The sequence below is a fragment of the Egretta garzetta genome, unplaced genomic scaffold (genome assembly GCF_000687185.1).
Source record: "Egretta garzetta isolate BGI_Z169 unplaced genomic scaffold, ASM68718v1 scaffold155, whole genome shotgun sequence".
Lineage (NCBI taxonomy): Eukaryota > Metazoa > Chordata > Aves > Pelecaniformes > Ardeidae > Egretta > Egretta garzetta.
Window position 1 is genome coordinate 311,074 of NW_009259613.1, and position 23,583 is coordinate 334,656.

General features: G+C 39.6%; 1 protein-coding gene across 1 annotated transcript in view; it reads left to right on the plus strand.

Annotated features, from left to right (window-relative positions):
- Positions 1-23,583, plus strand: part of ADCY1 (adenylate cyclase 1) — a 316,417-nt gene that overhangs the window by 115,990 nt on the left and 176,844 nt on the right. The window lies entirely within an intron of this gene.

Below are 23,583 nucleotides of genomic sequence, written 5' to 3' on the forward strand. Positions count from 1 at the left end.
CTGCTCACATGGAAAGTTCTTAACGAAACCAGAACAAACTTTTCAGAACATCTTAGCAAAGTTCTGAGAGAAAGCTAGGCAAGAGGGAAAGACAGCCCATTACTCAGTATCAGTGTAACATTGTCTTACTGCCCAAATGACAACAAAAAAGAAATCTGAGCACAGTGCACCGTCTTTCTAGAACGTGCTGTATGTGCTCTGCTCCTCATAATGTGAGCCATCTGCCCATCTGAGTAAGTTGAGTCTTCGTAGTTGAAATGGTGAGAAATAGAGAGAGAAAGATTCTAATGTGTGTTGCTTAATTTGTCAAACTTCATAACTGATTTAATTGGACAAAACACTTGGTTTAGGATTTGTCTCTTTCTTCAGGTTAGAGGAGGATTGATAGAAGTTCCTTGAAGAGTATTTACAAGAAATACTGCCTTCAGAACACCTTATATAGATAAACACAATACTTATATCACTTCTCAGTGGACTCTTTGTACTTAAAATCCTGATGATTTTTTTCTCCTTCTTTCTCCCACTAAACATTATTAAGCAGTCAATAAGACCATTTATTTGACTTTTGTAGGGTTTTTTTTCCATAAGTGAAGATTTTTTTTAGATAAAGGTACTTGTAATAATTGTGTACATGTGCAGCTGTGTAACTGATATGACCAAGATAAAGGGTGCTATGGGACTCCTTACTAGTTTTTCTCACATGGTCCCTCTTTACCCATAACCACAACTTAGAAGATCAACGAAATTACTTCATCATATAAATACATATATATTCTACTGATGACAGTTTACATACTTTGAAATATTTGAACTGTGTAATAGATAACAGGTCCAGCAAGGAAACCAACCAAGAGCTCCTGTGTCTCCAGACACTGGTAGCTTTTTAGAAGACGTTTACAGTAATTTTAAGCAGATGAACAGAAAGGAAAGTGTCTCTCCTTTTCCCGTTCTCAATCTCTCACAAAATCCTTGCACAAGCACCAGCAGAAGAGTAGGAAGTTCATATGGGTCAGAATTTCCCATGGAAGGGCAAAACCTTCATATCCCAGCATAGATAGAAAGCAGTGTGTGGTTGTGAGATGCAACTGTGTCATTTTGTCATCTCTATCAGACTGATGCCAGTGCCTTCTTGCTCTTTCCAGTGCCCCATCCTGCCTCACAGCCCCAGATTGTTTTTCTCCCTTGCTCATCCTATGCAGAACCCCTCTGTAATTAAGTTTTACTTCCCAGAACTTCATGCTCATCTTTTTTATTTTTGCTGGTGGTGATTTGCCCCTGCAGTTTTATTCTGTTTGGAAATAGACTAAAGGCTTTCTGAATGTACTCAAGCAGCAGAAAAACAATTCAAAAAATGAAGCCAGAACCAATAAAAACAAAACAGAAAAATTCAACAGGAAACCACAGATACTGTTCAGCTCTGTTCCAAAGTCATGTTCCAGACAGCTGCACCTAGGTTCGGTGGGTGATGGCTACTCTGGGCTCAGTGGCAGCCATGTGTGTTGCCAGAATACCCAACTCACATCATGGTGAAATATGGTGAAATAGTTTTAGACCATTAAGCTAGTCCCTGAATACTTTACTTTTGCTTCTCTAAAAAAATAGATATCTAACTACATCTGTAGCACAAATCCTGCACACTGAGACTTTCCTTCAGTTCCCTGCCCTACTAAATCTACTGGAAGTAAATGTTTGAGCAGCTGTGGCCAACTTGGCCACACTGAGACGCGCAATTACTTCCTAAGACATGAGGGGGAATAAAAAATAATTAAAAGAGGTATGGTTTAAAAAAAAAATTATTTTAAATATGTTTAAAGAAGCCATTGCTCAATTGACACAGTATTTGGATCCCTCTACTCTAAAGCTTCCCAAGATATGCTAAATATCACTATGGACCAAAAGGGGTGTGATTTGAAGGTACTCAGCAATTAACTTTTAAAGTGAAAGTGTCCTCAGCCTTTGCTATTGCAAAGCAGAGCTCTGTAATAATGCAAAAAAATGTTCCAAGGTACCATTATATTAAGTGTTCCTGTCCTATATCTCTGAAATCACAATTAATTCTACCACACAGACCCCCAAGAACAAGCTCAAGAACAAGAGGCCCTCAACTGTTTTTATTCATGAGAAACAGATTGATAATTTTGTAAGACGAAAACATTTAGTTGCTCTTATTTCAAAAGGAAATAGCTAGCCATGGAAGTTTGGGGTTCAAATTATGATAGTTTTATTTCCAGGGTAGATTTCTATGTGTAAGAGTGCTTGAAAGCACTCACAGTTGCTTGACTTCATCCTCCACACATTCTTATAGTGAGAGAAACATAAATTTAAGCTGAGAGTATAAAACACTTAAAATGTATGAAGAGGCAGCCTTGAAAGTTCAACAATGATTCCAGAATAAATACCATTAAACTATGTTAAGGATAACATTTAACTTTTGGTGCAGTAACAGCATTTCAATTTTTTTTTTTTAAGGTAGAAAAGCATCAGTATACATTTTATATTTCCATGGTTTTTGTTACTACCACATCTCATGTCAGGGTTGTGATGGATTGAGCCAGTCCACAATGAAGAAAATCTTATTTCTGTTTGTTAAAATATGTTGAGGGACTTTAGTGAAGACTTGGTAATGGCAATGAGTGTGAATTTTCCCTTGCAATCAGGTATGTTCAGGAAACAAAAGCTAACAACCTAATAATGTCTTATATGTGCACATATCTGATGGCTGCTGTCCAACTGTGACATTTTAATTTCTGAAGACAGATCTCAGCAGAGCTGTACTGACTTGGAAGGAATTTTGCAACAGCTACGTGTCAACTTCCGTGCACTGCAGGATGAGTACCCTTAACCTGGATATTTTAATGTTAGAACTAACTGTCGGTTTGGTCATGCTGTAAAAAATCAGGAGATCAATGGAAAGGCATGCCAACTTTCCTCATTTATATGCTGTGAGGCTTGGATGATATAGGACTTGGATGAGACTGATTATCCTGTGCCACAAATGGTGAGAAATCTGGGCAGGTTAAAGATCTAGACAAATTCTCCTTTCTTATTTGTGCTAAAGATCCCACCAGAACTATAGTAATGCAGAAGCATCATTCTTCCAAGGAAAAAATGGTGTATAAATATATTTCTTTTGGGAATGCATGTTTTCTTTGGAGAAATGTTCCATCAGAAAAGTGTAAGGATTTTGTGAGACTTAATGGTGATAAAGGAACTCTGAGACAGTCTAGGGCAGGTTAAAAATCTCAGATGTTATAATAAAAATATCCCATAACCCTTCAACATTTAGTTTTCAATTGAATTCCATATTAGGACACTGAATACAGATGTAGGTTCTCAGGCCTTTGCTTTATATACCATCATCTCTACAAAGTAATTTGTTTTAAGACAAACAATGGAGAGGACAGAGATGTGCTGAATGTGCAGCATTCTTAGATTAAGTGACCATTGGCTTGAGTGTTAAGCCTTAACAAAGACTTGCCTTTTTCTTTATTTCTCTTCCTCTTTCTGCTGTGCCTTTCTTCACTCTTTGCATCATCCCCCACAAAAAAAAAAAAAAAAAAAAAAAAGAAAAAGTAAAAAAAATAAAAGAAGAAAAATATAGTAAAGTATTAAAACAGATCTTGGTCACTGAGTCTGGGTTTTATGCTAACATATGAACAGGGACAACTTATGTTTTCATTAACTGGTTCTACCTCTTTCTACTATGCATATACCTATATGCTTCCCATTGAAAGGATGGTTGAGAACGTCATGTTTCTTAAGGAAAAACACTGCTTTTCTCTCATTTCCCAACTAAAGCAGTTCATTGTCATTTGTACATTTTCGTTATCTTCATGTTGGCTTCACCTGCTAGTTTAAAAACCTTATTTGCTTGCCTTTTATTTGTCCAGTAGCCACTTACAGAGAGTGTTCATTTTGGCAAGCTGGTGTGGTGGGTTGACCCTGGCTGGACACCAGGTGCCCACCAAGCCATGCTATCACTCCGCCTTCTCAGCCAGACAGGGGAGAGAAAGTATAACGAAAGGGTCGTGGGTCAAGATAGGGACAGGGAGAGATCACTCACCAATTACTGTCATGGGCAAAACAGACTCAACTTGGGAAAATTAATGTAATTTATTACCAGTCAAATCAGGGTAGGGTAATGAGAAAAACTAAATCTTAAGACATCTTCCCCCCACCCCTCCCTTCTTCCTGGGCTCAACTTCACTCCTGATTTTCTCTACCTCCTCCTCCCAGCACTGCAGGGGGACAGGGAATGGGGGTTGTGGTCAGTTCATCGCACCTTGTCTCTGCCACTCCTTCCTCCTCAGGAGGAAGACTCCTCACAATCTTCCCTTGCTCCAGCATGGGGTCCCTCCCACAGCAGACAGTCCTCCATGAACCTCTCCAACATGAGTCCTTCCCATGGGCTGCAGTTCTTCCTAAATTGCTGCAGTGTAGGTTCCTTCCACAGGGTGCAGTCCTTCAGGAGCACACTGCTCCAGCATGGGTCCCTCATAGGTTCACAAGCCCTGCCAGCAAACCTGCTCCAACGTGGGTCCCTCATAGGGTCATAAGCCCTGACAGCAAACCTGCTCCAGTGTGGGCTCCTCTCTCCATGGGGCCACAGGTCCTGCCAGGAGCCTGCTCCATTGTGGGCTCCCCACAGGGTCACAGCCTCCTTTGGGAGCATTCACCTGCTCTGGCATGGGGTCCTCCACAGGCTGCCGGGGGGGATTTGCTCCCCTGTGGGCCCCCATGGGCTGCAGGGCGACAGCCTGCCTCACCATGGTCTTCACCATGAGCTGCAGGGGAATGTCTGCTCTGGCACCTAGAGCAAGTCCTCCCCCTCCTTCTCCACTGACCTTGGTGTCTGCAGAGCTGTTTCTCTCACATATTCTTACTCCTCTCTCTGGCTGCTGTTTGCCCCCAGCAGGTTTCCCCCACACGTACTTCTTAGATATGCTATCAGAGAGGCCCTACTGCCATTGCTGATTGGCTCGGCCTTGGCCAGCGGCTCTACCAGTCACAGGGGAAGCTTCTGGCAGCTTCTCACAGAAGTCACCCCTGTAGACCCCTGCTACCAAAACCTTGCCACCCAAACCCAATATGGCTGGAAAAGCTTTCTTCTTCTACCGTGGCTTCTCCATTCTACTGATCATTTATGATGGTTTCTTTACAACTTTTTCAACTTCCACTCTTCCATTCTAGACTACCAGAATCCACAGCCATTCCAAACACAAATATTGCACAGCATTCCTCATTTGGTTACATCCCAGAATTAATCTTCTCGGGCTTAAGCAGAAAAGCAGAACCAAAACATCTTCTCTAACAGAGTGGGTTTCTTTTTCTTCATGTATCCAAGAGCAAGCATTTGTTTAGAAGACTTCCTATTGAGTCATTAGCAAGTACCAGCAGTGCAAGAGGGTCTTCTTTTAACAATAAATTCAATTCATTCAGTAAATAAGTATGAAGACAGCAAATGAAAAAGATGTCATACTGCCTCTACAAGGGTAAAAAGTGAACATCTCACTGAGGCCATGTCTTTCTTCCATTATCAGATGTGATGTAGTGAAGCCATAGGTTTCCTGCAGGTGGAGAAAGTGCTTAATTCAGCCAACTGAAATTAACATCAGAGGATTATCTGACCTGAATTTGAACTTTACAGTTCTGGCCAACAGTAATAAAAGTCTTACCTGAACTGTTGTGTTCTCTCAACAGTTCGTTGGCTTTGCAGCTCCAAGAAAGACAAAAGGATAAATGCATTTACTTTTACATATCTCAATTAAATAATGCTCCTGTAGTTTGTAGTAAAAGATGGTATAGAGTTTGACTTTTTATTTGGATGTCCATTTTCTTTGAAAGTTCAGGGTTCATGGTTTCTGTTACAACTTGTTCTAGCTTGTAATAGTTAGAAGTCCTCATGAAAAATGTCTCTTCAGATTGAAATATTTTTTAGGTCTTCTATATGTGTATTAGATACGAAAAGAGAATGCTTAAAAGTAAATTTCCCACCTATTCAAGAATAGGATTGAGGTAATTAAAATATTTTATGCATTAAATTATCACCTACACTTTTCCAGCAGGCATTGTCTATAATCTTTTCCGTAATCAGGAAGTTGCAAGAAATACATTTATAAAACCAGTATAAGAGGGCTGTTGCTGAGAATCAGAGTTGGTTTCTAGTGCAAGATGATGCAGACAGTGTAAACTTACAGAACAGGATACAAGTAGGCTGGAAATTAAGAGAGCTGTATATCCGTAACCAGGAATCTGCCATTAAAATAAACATATTTTGTTACAGTTATGTGAAAAAAAGGAAGAAGTTTGTTATCACATTGTTTAGACCTGGGCTATCTCTGCAATGCTTAGTCAAATAAGTGGTGTTTTCTTCAGTGGGTAGTTCTAGTAATTTAAACAGGACAGTTAATATGAGTGTTATTTGCAGTATGTGAATTATAAAGAATTTGACATAGCATGATTAAACAGCTATAGATGACAGATCTCTCTGTGCAGCCTTAACTTTCACTGTAATGCTGTGGCTGAGATTCTTCAGTGAATAAACAGGAGAGTAAAAAGAGAGTTTTTATTGCTGCATACAGAATTGAACGTGCATTGGTTGGACTAATGCTGGAGTAACCTATAAAATCCCTATGTCAACATTTGAGGAAAATATATTGAAAAGTTGTAACAGGTGAAAAAAAGATGTTCATATGATTTGAGGTTTGAAGGAAATTCTATCTTAAGAAGAAAGACTTGAAGAGTATCATCTAGAGAAGATAAAATGACAGGATTAGATTGCTGCACTCAGGAGTACCATCAAGTAACTGGAACATGATCTTAAAACAAGGGATCATTCCTGGACACTTCCAGATCAAGTCTGAGCAAGTAGGAGTAGGAAGGTGAAATGCCTACTGTAAAGTGATGCTCCCCAGAACTAGAAAGCTTAGAACTGCATGAACTAGGCCAGCTTGTCCCCATCCCAGTCTTGTTTCCATGGGAAGATGTCATTGCCTTTTGGATCTGTCAGAAAAATTAACCTGAAGCCTTATAAATTCAAAACGAAAGTTACCATATTTTTTAGAAGTGGTGATCCTTAGCCACAGGAAGAAATGTTGAGAGAAGTGACATATGCTCTATCATTTGATATACGCAGGTGGAGACTGACTGCCTTTCTGAAAGACATGCTTTATTAGCACAAAGCTCCTGGGCTTAGTGTAGTGGCAACAGGATGAAAATGGCCTGATATGAATTCACCAGGCGGAGTGAACTATGTAAAAAATCTATCAGTTCTGGACAACTAACTCAAGCTTTCAGTACCAGCTATTTCAGCTGGAAGAGCTAGTGTTTCATCATTTAATAGAAGTATTGTGAAGTTTAATTCAATTACGTCTATAAGATACATGGACTCCTTCCTGTGGAAAGTACTCCAGAAACAGAAGACATAATTAGCAGCAAATGATTGCACTAATTGTGTGTTCAGGAACACGTCTCTCAGTATTTCCTCATAAGGAAAAGACTGCCTAAGCATAGTTTGGATGATGAAAAAACCATACGGAAGAATTCTTGCTCGTGTCTTCAACAAGACACAGATCTTTTTGGAGATCAGAAGCTGCTCAGTGACTTTCATTTCACCTTTTCAACCAATTGTTGTATCTATGAGAAGGGAAGGAGGCACATTTGCAAATTCATGCTTAAGAAAAAAGAGTGTGGGTGATACAGCACCTGTTGTGGTATCATCTGTGCATTTGTTCCCCCTAGATTCTGCTTAGGGAAAATGAATCATGGATTTGATGATTTGCAAAGGATATTTTGCATAAAATTATGAAGGATGTTTTGGCTTTCAGATAGGATTACTGTCTTTCTCTCTTTTAGTGCAGAATATTTACCTTCTCAAGACATCATTAACCACAACAGTGACTTGAGATCAACCTGCCTTTTGCCCCCAGTTTATTTGGGATGAAATCTGTCCCTAGGTTCATACCTACTAGCATACAGGAAAGTAGATTACTTGATGATGTGAATGTCTGGAGATCCACCTACCCTTTGACCAAGAAGAGAGAAATACATGCACATATTAGTTTCCATCCTCCTTCAGTCATCAGCCTTTTTTCATTCTGTTCCTTCCTTTTCTACATGTTGCTTAGATGATAAATTGTTCCAATCACATTTGTGGTGTGCATGTGTGTCTATAATGAAAAAGTCGGTATTGATGTTATTTCAATAAGAAAAAAACCCTCTTTTCTGCTTCTAAACTAAGATGGTGGCCTTTTATACCCACCACCTTGGAAAAAGAAAGGGAAAGGGAAGCACATGTTCTATATCCTTTTGCCCTTTCAATGTGCCAGGTCCATGGCAAACTAATTTGTCGATATTCAATTAAGTAAAATATTATAACTCTCATTTCATACATGGTATAAAGCTATTCTTGCTGGAGGTAGCTTGAGATGGTCTGGCACATGGAAGAAAGAGTTAATTTTTAGCAAGGCTTCTGCTGAGTGCTTTTGAAGATGCTTTCTAGAAAATATATTAGAAGCATGACTACTACTAATATTTCACAGCATGAGGCAAGGCCATTGCCTTGCTGTTCATGGTAACTTCTGTTCTTTGGAGGTCTATAAATTACAAAGCCAAAAAAGAAAATACAAACTTTAATGAATATTCTCTCTGGGAGGCTCCAAGAGAGAAATCTGAGTGCAAGAAGAGTGTGGGAGCTAAGGAAAAAAAAAAAGAGAACTTATCTGGCATTAGCATAGCCTACCTCTGCATTAGATCCTTTTCAAAAGGAAAACAGTGATATACATTTCAGCATTAGCACAGACATCAAAACTGTGGGGAAAGGAGAAGTAGAGTGAGGTAGTAGCGCATTGTAGATGTCAAAGTGAGTAGATTTCAGCCCGGATTACTTTAGGAGCATTTAAAAATGCTTGAAACAGCTCATCCAGCCAACTACTAGGACGGAGATAATGTATGAGTCCAGGAAGATAGTTTATGTGTAGGTCTCAGTCCCTATCATGCTTTCTCTGAAAACTCAGGCCTCTCCATTCAGCCTGCAGCAGGCTTGCGTGTAGGGGGAGGAATTAGGCTTCTAATGTAGGGTGCCTGTCAGAGCTCCTTCAGCAGGGATACAGGAGTGCTTGCTGCCTGTACTGTATTTTACGTTTGTCCCTAGTTCTCTGCATGCACCCTCCAAGGCACTGGCAGCACAGATGACAGAAGAGGCAGCTGTGAAGAAGCCTTTTGTTGCGTTGCCAATGGCTGTTTTGGTATGGCCTTTTTTGAGGGGTGTTTGGATAGAAGGGACTGTTCCCTAGGCATCTGTCCTCGAAAAAAAATATGCTACCCATACCAGATCCACTTTTTGTTTATCCCTGCTGCACTTGCCTGTAAGAAGGAGGCTCAGTCTTCTCTTTTAATAATTTAGGGCAGAGACCAAGAGACCTCCAAAAGTACGGGAGAAATGTCCTTGAGCATAAATGGCTGGATAAAAATAGGTCTTTAATACAGTGAGGCAACCACCTGCAATGTGCTTTCTAACTGCCACTTCATCAAACAACCTTTAACACTGCTGACACTGCCTCTCAGAGTCCTGTGAGCAGGCGACGAGGGATCCCTTCCACCTCCTCTTGCCAGAGGCAGCACCAAGGCCAGCAGCGCCCTGCACAGAGGTGTCCTGCCTGTCTGCATTGGGTGCTCAGCAGCAGTATTTGAATTCCCTCCCCACCCAAAGTATGCCCTCATGATTTTCAGTCCCCAGGCTAAATCACCTGAGGATAACCCAGGTAAAGATGCAAAAGAAACAGAAAGTTAACCTAGTTTGTTCAAACCATGCAGAGACGGGGCAGAAGCTGTGAATAGATTCCAAGCTTTCTCACCCACATTCCAGTGTCTGCTGCCTCAGACCTTGCCGCTTATGTTTAAAAAAAGACAAAAATTTCTTTTGGAAGCCCCTCCACCCCACTCTCCTCCCTCCCTCTCTTCCGCTCTCCCTTCCCTTCTTTCTCCTACCCCACCTTCTCTACCAGATGCTGGAAGAAATAATACTCCTGTACAAAGTCTCCCTGCACATATGAGATGTAGAAGAGCATGACCCTACATGAAGTGGATGCTGTCTGATGTCCTGGCAGTGTGGAGGTCTTTTTCTGTCTTTTGCCAGAGTTCAAATGGATTACCTTGGCCAAAGCAAAGGACCTTTCTGTGACCCAGTTTCCCCTCCTAGGGAAGATGATTAAACATAACACTGGGGATTTTTTGAAGCTTAATTCAATGACATTCATGCAATAGTTCATGATTAGTGGAAGAAAAGATATGAAAAGAAATGAAACAGTTCTAATGCAGCTGTCTTGTTGGCACAATATTAAAGCAGCTGATTATGGGCACTTAATTGAAGGAAATGAGAATTATGATCAGTTAGCACAGAAGCAAATATGTGATCCACAGCCTGATGAGAATGTAACACCACACTTTTCTGTTCTGAAAAGAATACCAAGCCATGTCATGGGTGTATTTTTTATTTGAATTGAAGATGCTTTGATAATGATAACTAAATCTAGGATTTCCTTTTTATGGAACTTTTGCTTTGGAAGAGTCGGTGAGATTCTGCACATCCTGACCCACAGAATAAACTTGAGCTGCAAGTACAATTGCTGGGCTCACCAAAGGCTGATGAGAGAGACACAGACTGAAACTGCATGTGTTTGAACAAGAAACATTGCTCTAGGCTTGATGTCTTGATATACTTCTCACAATCTGACCCTCAGCAGGGCAATCAGTGATCTTTGCAGGTGGTGAAATGGTCTCTTCCACAAAACAGTTTGTTTTAAACAATTCATTTAAATTTGCCTCCTTTGCTTTGGTGGTTTCTATCCCCTTGTTTTCTTTATCTCTGCCTGGCTAACAGTTTTTTAAAGGAGAATTCTCTAGCAGAGAAACATGCCAGTGTGTCAGTCCTGTTTCTGGATGTACCTGCAAAGTGCTTCAGAGCAACCTTTATCACTATATAAGCACAGTGTTTTGTTTTATATTTTTGCTTACTGGGGTCTTAGCATGGCATTACCTAATATGGCAAAGATGCAACAAAGGTGTGGCAAGAAGTCTGGGAGCTCAATGGCACCGTTCCACAGCCACAAGCAGCTTGCAGACGGGGAGTTTGACATTCCTCCCCTAGGTGAATGCCTGGGAGAAATCAGGGCAGCACTTAGGCTTCCCTTAAACTATTAGTGAACCACAGCCATCTTTATGCTCTTTAGAGCATAACAAGTTGTCTCTGAGGATGGAAGGAGGAGATAAAAAGTCACATAGATTGTTTTTTCACATCACTTTTATCAAGTAAATTGTGGGCAGTGATGCCTGGCAGGTTGAGTCTGCTTGACTAATATATAAAGCATGAAAGCACTTCATTAGCATTTTTCTTCTTGTTGGCAGATGCCTTCTACCTCTGCGCCTCTCACCATGCTTCCTACTGTCCTTCATTCCTTTTGTTGCACAAGGCTGTTTTATTGCCCTCTTTTCCTCATGCTCCTCTAAACATTAAGCAATGTGGTAGAGCAAGGGAAAGGGGATGGACACTTGAATAGCCCCATGCTATCTGTTTGCTTTTAACTAGTGTTAAAAAGTCCCAGAAAATTTTGTAACATCTTCCATTCCATTTGTGTACCATCTGCCAAAGATTTCTGTCAACAAGTCTTGTATGATATCCAGGGGAAGGCTTCCAGACACTTGCTGGTATTTTATAGCAAATGATACGGAGGAGGAAGGAAGAAAAAGGCATTGTCACCAGATTACAATGATGTTAGTGACTTTTTATCATGGTAAACTTGAACTGATTTTTAGTCTCAAGTCATCACAGCAAATATTGTATCTGATAGCTTAAAAATCCTGGGATCTTATTTCCAAGTGTTGTCACTGTGTTCACACTGATTTTGTATTAAGGCACCCTCAGAACCCCACACCTGTTTTCTTCAAAAACCTGATGACCTGTAAGCATCCCTCAATCTAATTTCATGATCACCCCATTTTTCTTGCATTATGTTTCCATTTAACATTGATATAAGTGAGGAGAGACTTTGTTTACATTCAGTAATACTTTTTTTCTAGTATAAGTTGTATGTATACTTGGAAACTCTTAAAGTAAGGCACTGAGGCACTGGTAGCAGGTGGAAATCTAGCAAAACCTTGCCATGAATAGTGATATAGCCTGATAAGAGTAAAAAAAAAAAAGAAAGCAGCCACCTTGCAGGGGCCTGATAGTTTTGTTATTGAGTTTGACAATCCTTGCTGTTGTGCTGGAAGTTACAACCGTAATTCCAGGCAGATGCAGAAGAGCAGAGGCTTTGATACTGTGATCAGAGAGATGTGCATTAGGTGACATCCACAGCTCTGAATCCCCTTCCATTTTAATTGGCATGTATGACTGTAAAAGATGGAGGTGGATTAAATTTCCCTTACAGAAACAGCAATGATTCAAAGGGAAGTTTCTGAGGATCAGTATCTCTTGGGCCTTGTTCCAGGTTAGTCCATTTGCTCAGTCATTCTTTGCTCTAAGCTGTACAAGGATAGCTTAGTACTAACAAAATAATTATACTTTGACTTGCTTAAAGGTGTTTTATGAGCAAAATACCCTTGAAAATAATTCAAATCTAGCTCCATTTCTTGAATATCTTGCTTTGCTTTTATTGGTTGGATTTTCACTTCAGTTGATGAACTTTTCAGGTGAGTAATAAGTACCTATTAGAAGATGAATGCAAAATACAAAGATGCAACCTAATCCTGTCTGATTTGTTCAGGCTGCTAAGTACAGAGGTGTACTAGAAACAAACCAGGCATGCTTCCTGAACTTGATCAATTGGCACAGGAGTAGATAGGAATCTGCCCACCTCCCTGCAGTTGTTGAGGTTTGAGGTTGATTTTCTACCTCATAAGAGGCTGGTGGAACACCGGAAAGATTTTGTTAAGGCTCAGATGAACAAACTGGGCTAATTCCAAGTCTAAGAGTTTATTTTCTTGACAAAGCTGTTCTTCCTTTAGAAAACTGTGGGAGTTGATTCCCCATTCACAGAAGATTTTTGGCCTTCTGCTCCTCAAATCTAGGCACAAAACCTGATAAATAGAGATTCCAATCTAACTATCACACAGAAAACATCACCACAGGTTAACAAACCAGTTTTCATTGTCTTTTTAAAAACTTGCATGTGAAGCTGATGCATATGCATAAATCTTGCTAGGAAAAACAGTTTGCAAAAAGTCATAACAGTTACTGAAGAAGGACCCTTTTTTCATTTGTCTGCTTCCTTGTAGGCCTCAATCACTACTATCCACATTTTGGTGCCAGAATATCTTTGCATTGTGACCACCATTTTTGGTCAGCTCAAATTTGAAAGCAACATTCTGGTGAAATGCCTGAACGCCCATGGAGAGCCTTCCAGCACAACGTCTGAACCTTCTGCACAAGGCTTATTTGGGGTTGCTGGCTTTGTGTAAAAGGAAAGGAAGGAACAGAGGTTTCCAGTGCCATTCACTGGTTGTTAAAGAGAAAAGGAAATATAAGGAAGGGAGTAATTGTATTGCAGATGGTACTTTCTTAGAAGTACAATGTGTGAGAGGTGGAACCAATGCAGACTGTAGTACCACTGAGGCAAAGTAATCTTCTTGTCTGGAAGACTAGATGCCTGCAGGTTATGGTTCTAATTTTAGCCTCCCCATGTGCCTGTGTATAAGATACAGGTTTTACCGTAAGCCTGAAATGAGACTTTCAGATTTCAAATTCAAAGATAATTTACTGATTTCCCACTCCCCTTTATTGTCCCTCCAACTGAAAGATCATGTTCAACTTTGGTATTTCACTCTCCCCACCACCACAAGCTTTTTGCAATTAAGGAATCTGGATGTCTCACAGAGCACTCTGAAGATAAGGAAAACTCTTTATAGTGTGTTGGTTCTTTAGTGGCAGAGTTGATGTTATGTATACTTTTACAGGGTGAAATTGATTAGGTTTGTTAAAAAGTGGCTGATTATTTAATTACAGTATATACGCATAACTTTCTCCCCTAACCTGAACCACTCTTGTTGGGTTGTAAATAACAGTAAGCTATTTAGAAGAGGGATTGCCATTTTGTTATAGTTCCTAACTGTTGTCATATGTCTAATCTTGTTTTAATACTACTAGTCCCTGGGTACTATTAGAAAATTTATTTTAATTTGTTTTTTCTTGGCCCACTGTCATGGATTTGGAGTGAGGCTTATTCTCTTCCCCCTCCGAAGTACTCACAGAAAGACTGTTTTTTCTCCATTCATCTTCAGACATTTTTCTTGGTCTTTATGTTTTGTGCCTCTTCCTTAGGCCTTTGAGTTTCCTCCTCTGGATTTCTTCACTTCTTCCACATCTTCCTTAAAAATGCATTTTCCCAAAGTAGATACTATTCTAGCTGAAATGGGCTAGAAATGTCTCAGGTGTAAAACTTCTGTTTATAATCCCAGTCTCTGTGAGGAAACTTGGTGAAAACATAATAGTGTTAATTCATGTTAGGCTTCCGTTCCACTGTAAACCCTGGCTGCTTTTTTGCAGAACTACTCCCTAGCCTCACCTCATATTTATATAGCTGAAGATTCACAGTAACCACAATTTACAATAATACAGAGAGAATGGAGAGCTCAAACATTACATAATTTCAATTAAAGAGAATAGTGAAGTTATAAACCTGGATCTAAACAAGGACATCCGCTGTGTAGATCTATCTTGCATTATAAATGTGTCATCTCTTAGTGGCTGAGCAGATTTTAGAAGGAAACAAAATTTCAGAAATCCTCTGTGAGCAGCAAGCAGTACAGTGTACGTGAAGGGAGTGTGGGGGAGGAAGAAGGTTCAGTGACCTAAAATTTATATCCCCATTCCAATGTACTAAGTAATAATTAAGCTATAAAACTGGTGAGATACTTCAAATTAAAATTAAAGGTTGGACCAGATGATCTTTTGAGGTCCTGGGCTAGAAAGCCACCTGGGTTTTCCAATCTAGGCTGTTCTATGGTAGTATGTTGTTATGAAAGTAGAGAAAAAAATAATTCTTTAAAATTATACTGGTCAGGAAGAAAAGGGGAAGAGGGAAGATACCCACTGTGCTCTTAAGTCACATATAACCTTTTTTTTTAACCAGAAACTTTTCTGGTTGTATCAGGTCATGCACAACCAAAGAAAATAGAAAATGTCACATTGGCTGTGCTGAGCAAAGTTACTGGTGTACTGATAAATATACAGTGGTTAATAACCCTGCCCAGCTGCACATGCATATAGGTCAAGCTTTGGTTAATAGGACCCAGAAACTGAAGCTCATGCATTATATAAGTAGTAGATATGAGGGCATCTGGCACAAAAGAAATACAAAGGACTTGAATACCTCCAGAAAGAGTTTTGGACTCCACAGTCACTAGATGTCTCAAGACAAAACAGTACTTACTGCTGGGCTCCCAAATGTCATGGTTTGTCTGCCAACGTTGAAAGAGTGCCCAGCATAATAATGTTCGACTCAGCTCTCTTGCTCTGTGCCTACATGATACGGTGTTTGCTGTTTGGCAGCATCTGTAGAGGAGGGAAACAAGATGTGTGGTTCTGGAAACACACTGGACTGGATCTGTAATAGCTGTTGTGTGTGGTAGCTGCTGAAACAAAGGCACAGACATTGCCCCCACTGCATCTTAGCACAAAATACAACCCAAACAAAATCTCCTTCCCCAAACGGTATTACCAACAGAGATAAGAGAGGGAATCTCAGTATGACCTTTCTATCTTTGTGGTCTGCAATGTGCTGCATTTGTAGAAAAAAGAAAAACCCAAGGGGTGTTTTGAGGTTAATATTGTCAGTTTTGTGGCATTTCAGAAGTAAGTGTGATCTACTGCAAGGAAGAGGAAATAAGAGAATATACTTCCTCTTAGCTTTGAGATCCATTATAGTGCAGCTTATTCAGGTTATATTTTCTGTTTGTTTTGATTATTTTTTCTTTCTCTCTTTATTTCCCCTGTTCTAGTGAAAGAGCCAGCTGGGATATAACTGTTATTTTCTGAGGTAGTTATTGACGTCTTATTATGGTATAATGGAGCTAGTTCTGCTGTAGGAAACATAGGAAGATTTTTCCTTTGAGATGTTGACTGCACCCTGCCTGTATACTTTTGTGGCTTGCTGGTAAATTTGTCTCTGGGACCAAAGCTGATGAAAGGCTTCCATAGAAGAGATGGAAATGGAGTGGCAAACTTGTCCTGTGGATGGATTGCTTTGACCCTTGGTGACAGTGATGAGAGCACTGGCCATTTGTCATTCCTAATGCCCCTCTTCAGAAACCTTACAAAACCCATCTAGTCTTATAAATTGCTACTGAGCCCTCCAGGTTGCCAAGCAGCCACAAGGAAAGAAAACGCATGAAAAACTGAGCAGGCCCAGATCATTGCCTAAACCTGAAAGTTTCCCATTGCAGCTGTTCTTGAGTGAGGGCATAAAAATGTTCAGATCAGGTCTTTACAACTATATTTCTAGTGCCCATATTTCAGAAATGGCTTGTGAGACTGATCATAAACATAATTAATGTGCTTTTTCACTAGAAGCCATGCATGTGGATTCTGAGGTCTGAATGAGAATTAGAAAAGATTAAGAACACTGGGAAAAATTAGGAACGTAATTCAGAATAATAATAAGAAAGATATTTGCAACAGACACAAGATTTTTTTTTTAAATCAAGCTACCGTTTGAGAACATTTTTATTTATTTTCATATTGTGTCACTGATATCAGAACATTTATATTCCACAAAACTTATTTAGGGATGAAAGTATGCAGCAGACGCAGATTGAAACAGAATAATTCTTAACAAAGTCCTGTGTCCCCATAACCTTACTGACTATTATTTGGTTTTAGTAACACCAGTGACTCAGAAGACCAATCTCCAAACTGTAATGCTAACTTAAAATAACAATTTATGATACTTAATGTGAATGCAATAAAGGACTTTTGTTGCTATGAATATAATTGCATAATTATATTAATACATGTAATTATATTCATACACAGTACATAATTATTTAAAGACATATAAACGTAAGGATCAGAATCTGAATATTTCATTTCCATTCCTTTCCTCACTTCTGTCATCTCCTTAGCTTCTCCCCTTCCCACCCCCAGAAAAGGATAAAACCCAGTATAGAGCTGCTAGGTTTTCATTATATGCAAACCAGCAATGACTCTTGGATGCCCACAGGAAAGAACAAGACACCTAAACTGCAATTCTGTCCTGATGGCATATAAATGTACTTTCAAGAAAAGTCTATCATCATCCAAAGAGAGTTAGCTACATCCTCCTTTCCCTTTGTGTAGGAGACTGTTCAGAAATGGGTATTTTTCCCTGCCCGTTTCTTAGAGTGTTGTGGGCTCTGCCAACACTAAATGTGTTCACTGCCTCTGTGTCATTTGGTTTGAACTGATTGTTCTGCAGGCTTCCAGGCAGCAGCAGATCAGTTGGTATTGTTGATGCCTGATTGCCTGATAACCCTGGGAGCTGAATTAGTGTCTAATTTGGTACACCCATTTTGTGTACATTCTTTTGTGAAGAATGCTGTAGTTGATCCCAATGTTGAACAAGAGGAAGAGGAAAAAAAAGCAAAAGGATAGGCTGGGATACTTAGGGTAGCATGTCAGAGTGCATTGCAGCCTCTCACCAGCACCAGCCACCGTGGCATCCATTCCATGTTAGGTGAGATGGATGAGGAGCTGCACAGCCCATGCCACAGCCTATGGCTGCATCTCGCCATCAGGACAAGAAGCAGAATTGGACTATGGCTTGCACAGTCACAGAACTGAGGGAAAGCGGAAAAAGACTACTTGTGTTTGCATAAAAGCTGTAAGATATTTACAAGTATTGCCAAACTGGAGAATTTAAATAATATAAATTACACCTCAAATCAGTGATTCTTTTTTGTTTGTTTGTTTGCTTACCATTTCCGTTACCTTCATTTGCAGAGCTTTTAGGGCAGGTTTGCAAACTTCCTTTGACACTACAAAGGCTGGATGGTTTTTGCTTTGAATAAAACCAAAGATGTTTATGCAGTCACTGAACTCCAGGAACTGTAGCTTTAAGAAAAATGTCAAATCATGCACAATGGCTATAAAATCTTGAAAGGGGAAATGAGAAAAATTTTGCCTTTGTGTTTTCTCTCTTCTCATGATACATAGTCCAAACTGAAAGGCAAATCCTTACAGCTCTGAAATTAGTAATACACAGATAACACTACACTTCTGACAACAGTTTTATCTTTTGCTCAACTTCCTGGATCAGCCAGCAACTACTGCTTCAAATTTCCTCCACAACATCTTTTACTATGAGCTGGAAAACAGAACATGATGCAGAGGAATAAGCAGGGGAACTTTGCCTTTCATAAATCTGTGTTATTCAGTATCTCAATTGCATAGTGTAAGCAATGTCATAACAATGTGCTTTTTAAAATCTTTTTCTTCCATCTTTAATTTCTGTGACTGTGGGTTGAGCTAGAAAATAAGAAGATCAATGTATTTCTTATGTTACAAATAAAATCAGAGTTGAATTTACAGGGTTTATTTGGTCCAGATCTGAATTTTACCACACCTAGGAACTAAAGGAAGAACCTACAGGAAAAAAATATTATTGTTGCTTTTTCTCTGGGGTCTTATTCAAGACTATGCAGTAAGTGTGTTGGGCTATGCAACAAAATAGCTCATCTCCATATTTTGTTCTTTTGTTCAACTTCAGTAGGTAACCAGTGTCACAGAAACTTATAAGAGAATCCTTAAACAGAAAGGTTGCTGCAAGCAACAGATAGTTGTGACCAATCTCCTGATGTTACAGAAAATACCACAGACTTCTCTTTCTGTACCAAAAAAAGCAAGAGCTGGACTTCAGAGAAGGCAAGCAGAAAACAGTTGCTGTGCACTTTTCTATGTATGGATATTTTCTTTTAATTCTGTACTAGCACTAGTTGAGTAAATTTGGACAAAAATTTAAAAATAAGGAACAGCTGCCTTCAGGAACAGACTGTGCTCTTACACATATGGTAGCAGCATGCTCTTAAAGTGCAAGAAAACACAAGGAGCATGTTTTCAGATTGGTACAGTCAAGTTAGCACTACAAAAAAGTTTCGTGCTGAGCTGCAACCCATTGCATTTTAGTCAGTGTTAACAATATGTTTTTCTTGAGCTCAGCCTCGTCCTGCAAAAGGTTGACTGAGAGGGCTGGAGAGTTTGCGATAAGTTTGGCAGTGCTTGTGCCTGTGGCTTGTGCCTGAAACAACAGACCCTTTGGACTATCTTGCCAGGACATGCAGCATTTTAGTTTGCATCAGAGGCAGACTATGAATAACATGCCAATACAGAGCAAGTGGGGAGCAGCTTCCTCAAAGCGTCTTGAAAGGATCAAGGTAGGAGCCTTTTCTGGGAATGGGAGTGTCGTGGAAGAAGATTTGATAAGGGAGGGTGCAGACTGGAGGCAGAGGGGAAAAATTAATGATTGGTAGCACTGTCATAAACAGCTCATAATTATTTGGGGGGAATATTTATTTCATACATTATCGACAATGGAAATTTCTTTAGCAGCCTTGGTCCAATGATGAAGAAAACATAGATATCTTTTGGAAATGAGCAGGATGGTGTACTTTTGTCCTGTAAGGATGACATACATTGTTCTGATGCATCTGTAATTCAAGAAGAGACAAAATGCCTGTCCCAAGAAGAGATAAAATGTCTGTCCAAGATGAGTATTGGGGGATGATGGGTAGCTTGTGCCTCAGCCTTTCATGCAAGTTGGCTGAGCAGCTTTGTGGCCTCTTGAGAAAATACTTTAGTAGTTTCATAAATCTTAAAATAATTGGTAAATTCTGAAAGACTGGAAAAGAGCTACTGCTGTGATTATGTCAAAAACGGGTAGGCAAATGATACAATGAATTAAAGCTTGTCACCAATTCAGGCAAAGGAATGGAAAAGCAGATGTGGGCATCATTTGATGCAACCAGCAACATATTTTTTTGTAAAACAGGTCTCCTCAAAGAAACCTGATTTCATTCTTACAACCGTTTGGTTAATAAAGGAACCTACAGGCACACTTTACTAAAGCATTTGAATGGTAAATTCTGAACAACTTGCTGACTTTGAGGACTTCCGTGAGCACTAATAAAGCTTGTGTACCTATGAAGGTGTGCATACTACATGAGTTTCTTCTCTCTTTTGTGTATTCTTTGATGTCTACTAAAATGTCAGTTCAGATTGAGGGTTTTTTTTCCTCAGCCAAATCTTTTAAAGAAGCTATCTCTTCTCTTGCCAGCAGGGAGCCTGTTTCCACAATGCTATAGAAAGTTAAGCCTTTGAGCCTTTTAACCCAAAGTTAAAAATGGTTAAATGATTACTACAGGTTGTGGGCACAGGCAGATGAATGACACAGTGAATACAAAAGCCTTGTTTCCAAAGCCCTCCTAAAAAAAAAATAAAATTAAGTAAACTCATTTGGATGAATTTAAAAACAGGCCAAATGAAAGATCCAAATGGGTACCCATACCTGAATGGGATGCAGGATGGCAAATGGAATAGTTATATTGATAGCAAACAATAATCTTTATAAACCAGTGATAATTTTTGTCCTCTCACAGCTCTTCAGCTACCATTTTCAAATCTATTTCTATTCCTCTCATGATGGACTATCTCTGGTATTACTAGTAGCAGTAATTACATGCTACTGAAGATCCAACATGCTGATATTACATGCACATGCAAACATTCATGCGTGTGATACTTTCATTAAAGTTGTGCTCAGGAGTAAGTACTCGATTGATGAGGCTTTAGTTACTGAACAAGGTGAAGGTAACAAATTCACCTGAGGTTTGTCATGGTTTGATATGTGAAAGCACTGATGATGTGATTTCACATGCACGCTGACTTCAAGAATAGGAGGGATTTTTTGTTTTTTCACCTTTAGCTTTAAGTCTACTTTCTTGATTACTGTATCACTGGGATCTTCACCTTTACATCATTATAACTCTTCCAGAGGTTTGCACCATCAGATTCACCCAGAAAAAAGATAAATTGCTGGCCTATTAATATAGTCTGGTACTGAAAAAGAGTAAAATAATGCAAAAAGGAAACTTTTAAAAAATAATCATTTCACTGAAACTGTACTTCAAGACCCTGTGAAACAAAGAAAAGTTTTGATACATAAACATATACAGTATGTGCATATCTTTATTATTTATCAATCTTTTGTTCAGGTCTATGCCATCATTCCACATCATTCTGTCAAACAAGAACATGTGTGGCATGCTTTGTGCATGTGGCAAAAGCTCAGTGTAGGCTTGTGTGTACAGTAGAGGATCATATCGCTGACCTTCTGGAGGCTCCTGTTTTCTGGTTTGAATTATCTTAGTCTCCTCTATAAATTGAAAGAAATACAGGGCTCTAATTTAGGTAGGATCATCAGTTCCAACTTATTCTGGCAGACGGAAATAGCTGGGATTCAAAGCTGATGCTCTCTTCCTCTGCTAAACTGTCCACGCTGCATGGCACAGAGTACGGCACAGAACAGGGTTTGCTCCTGCTGTTTAGGGAACTTTTTTCTGTTAATCCAGTGGAGTTACTAAAACCAACTTTCTGCCTATTTTTTGTTATTTCAGCTTTAAAGAAGATGAATCAGGGAGAAGCAGACAGCATTTGGTCCACAGTTTCCTGGAACTCTCCATAATCTGTGGTTTTTAAGAAGATGGCTCATGATATATTTTATTAGCAGATAGTACTGCTCTGTAGAATCCACATGTAGCCAGCCTGTAAAATGCAGCTGCTAATCAGGGGTTAATGTAGTAGTGCTGGCAGGGTCCCAGTGGATTCCTTCATGTGAGTCACTAATGTCAGTTCTCCCCGAACCAAACAGACATTCTGGAATGCATTATGCAGGTGTCAGTCACTGGAAAGATGCTTTGCATATAATGAATCCTGTTTTCCAGGCCAGAGGTTGAGACAAAGGTATTTAGTATTCAAAAGAAAACATATTTTAGTGATATGTCAACTCCATTGACTACGCTGTGCAAAAAGGAAGAGAAGTACTTAATACTATGCTATTTAGAATTTCCCTTCTTAAATTCTCTTCCCCTCTCCTTTCCATAACCTCTTTTCTGAGTGTTTTCTGAGTGAATAGGTATTGCCAATGACTGCTTGGCTTGTGCTGTCATAGTAGATTAGTAATGTCAATGAACTAGACTGGTTGTTTTTTCCTTCTACTGAAGCATATGCTGAATACAAGGATGCAAGACCTGTATCCCAGGGGAATGGGTGGGATGTAGAGGAACTGAATTTTGCTTGACGATTCTGTGTGTTGGCCTGTGCCAGGTGTAACTTCAAACTGAGTGAAAAATACCACATAGTTTCTCCAAATTTTGAGCATTAGAGAAGGAATCTGGATAGCGGGGAGGCAGCTGAGGTGCAGTGGAGAGTCTGTTTTTAAGAGCAGGGAAATTTGTGCAGAGGGAAACTTTGCCAGTAAGTGACACTTCTGGCGAAATTTTCAGAGACACAGAAGTTGTCTGAGTTTCTGTTCTGGCCCACATCTACAACTTCTGTGCGGTTTATGCATGACATTGTGTGTTTACTAGCAAAACATCTCATACTTTTTAACAGCCTATCCCTAAAAGGAAACCTCAGGGCTAAACTTCCTCAGACCTTTCCTTGAGCTTCTTTTCCTCCCTTTCCCAAACTGGGACCCAGGCCTTCTCTCAGTGTTTTGATGCTCTGCCCTAACCACACTTTCATTTTGAATCATTCTCATCCTTGGGTTTTGTTCTGTCGGTCTTGGGTAACTATTTCTTCCATCATTGTTAATCTATAAGTGAAATGCTCCCCTTACTTTTTCTTTTTTAATATTTTCCTAACTCTCCAAAGATAGTATGAGAAAGAATGGGATTCCTTATCCTATGTCATATATCACTTTTCACAGGGTTTGGTCCAGGAACATTACTGTCTCCCTGGCTCTTGTCAGAAGACAAAACACTATTCATACTATGAAACTTACAGTTCAGGCACACATGCTCCACATTTTCTACACAATAGACTGTTACCTAAAGCAGCATTTATCTGAAAAAATAGGGATGATATGGTATCTTGATAAAGAAATTAGATTAAAACCTTGCCATAAGGATCAGCTCACTAAACTCACTACAAGCATGTTGAGTGTGAACAGAGTCTTCCTGAAGCTTAAACAGAGTGTGACCAAGCTGACTACTTGAGGAAAAAAAATCTCTGACTGCTGACAAATGTGGCTCCTTGGAGTTTTCAATATTCTCGAATGCATACTCTTGACTCCTTCTGATGGTATTTGTGTTTAAGTTTAATTGAGGTGGTGTAGCTTCCACTCTGGTACCTCTGACTGTAGTAGACACTGGACCAAATTCCTCCCTGTGTAGCCACATTGATTTCTGTTGTCTACAATCAAGGTGCAAATTAGACTGTCAATAGCAGCATGCCATTTGTTACAGATACCGTTTTAGTCTAGGTTCATCTCTCTGCTACACCAGTGAAGGCAAGCTCAGCAGCCTTGATGCTGCAAGTCATCATGTGGTACTCAG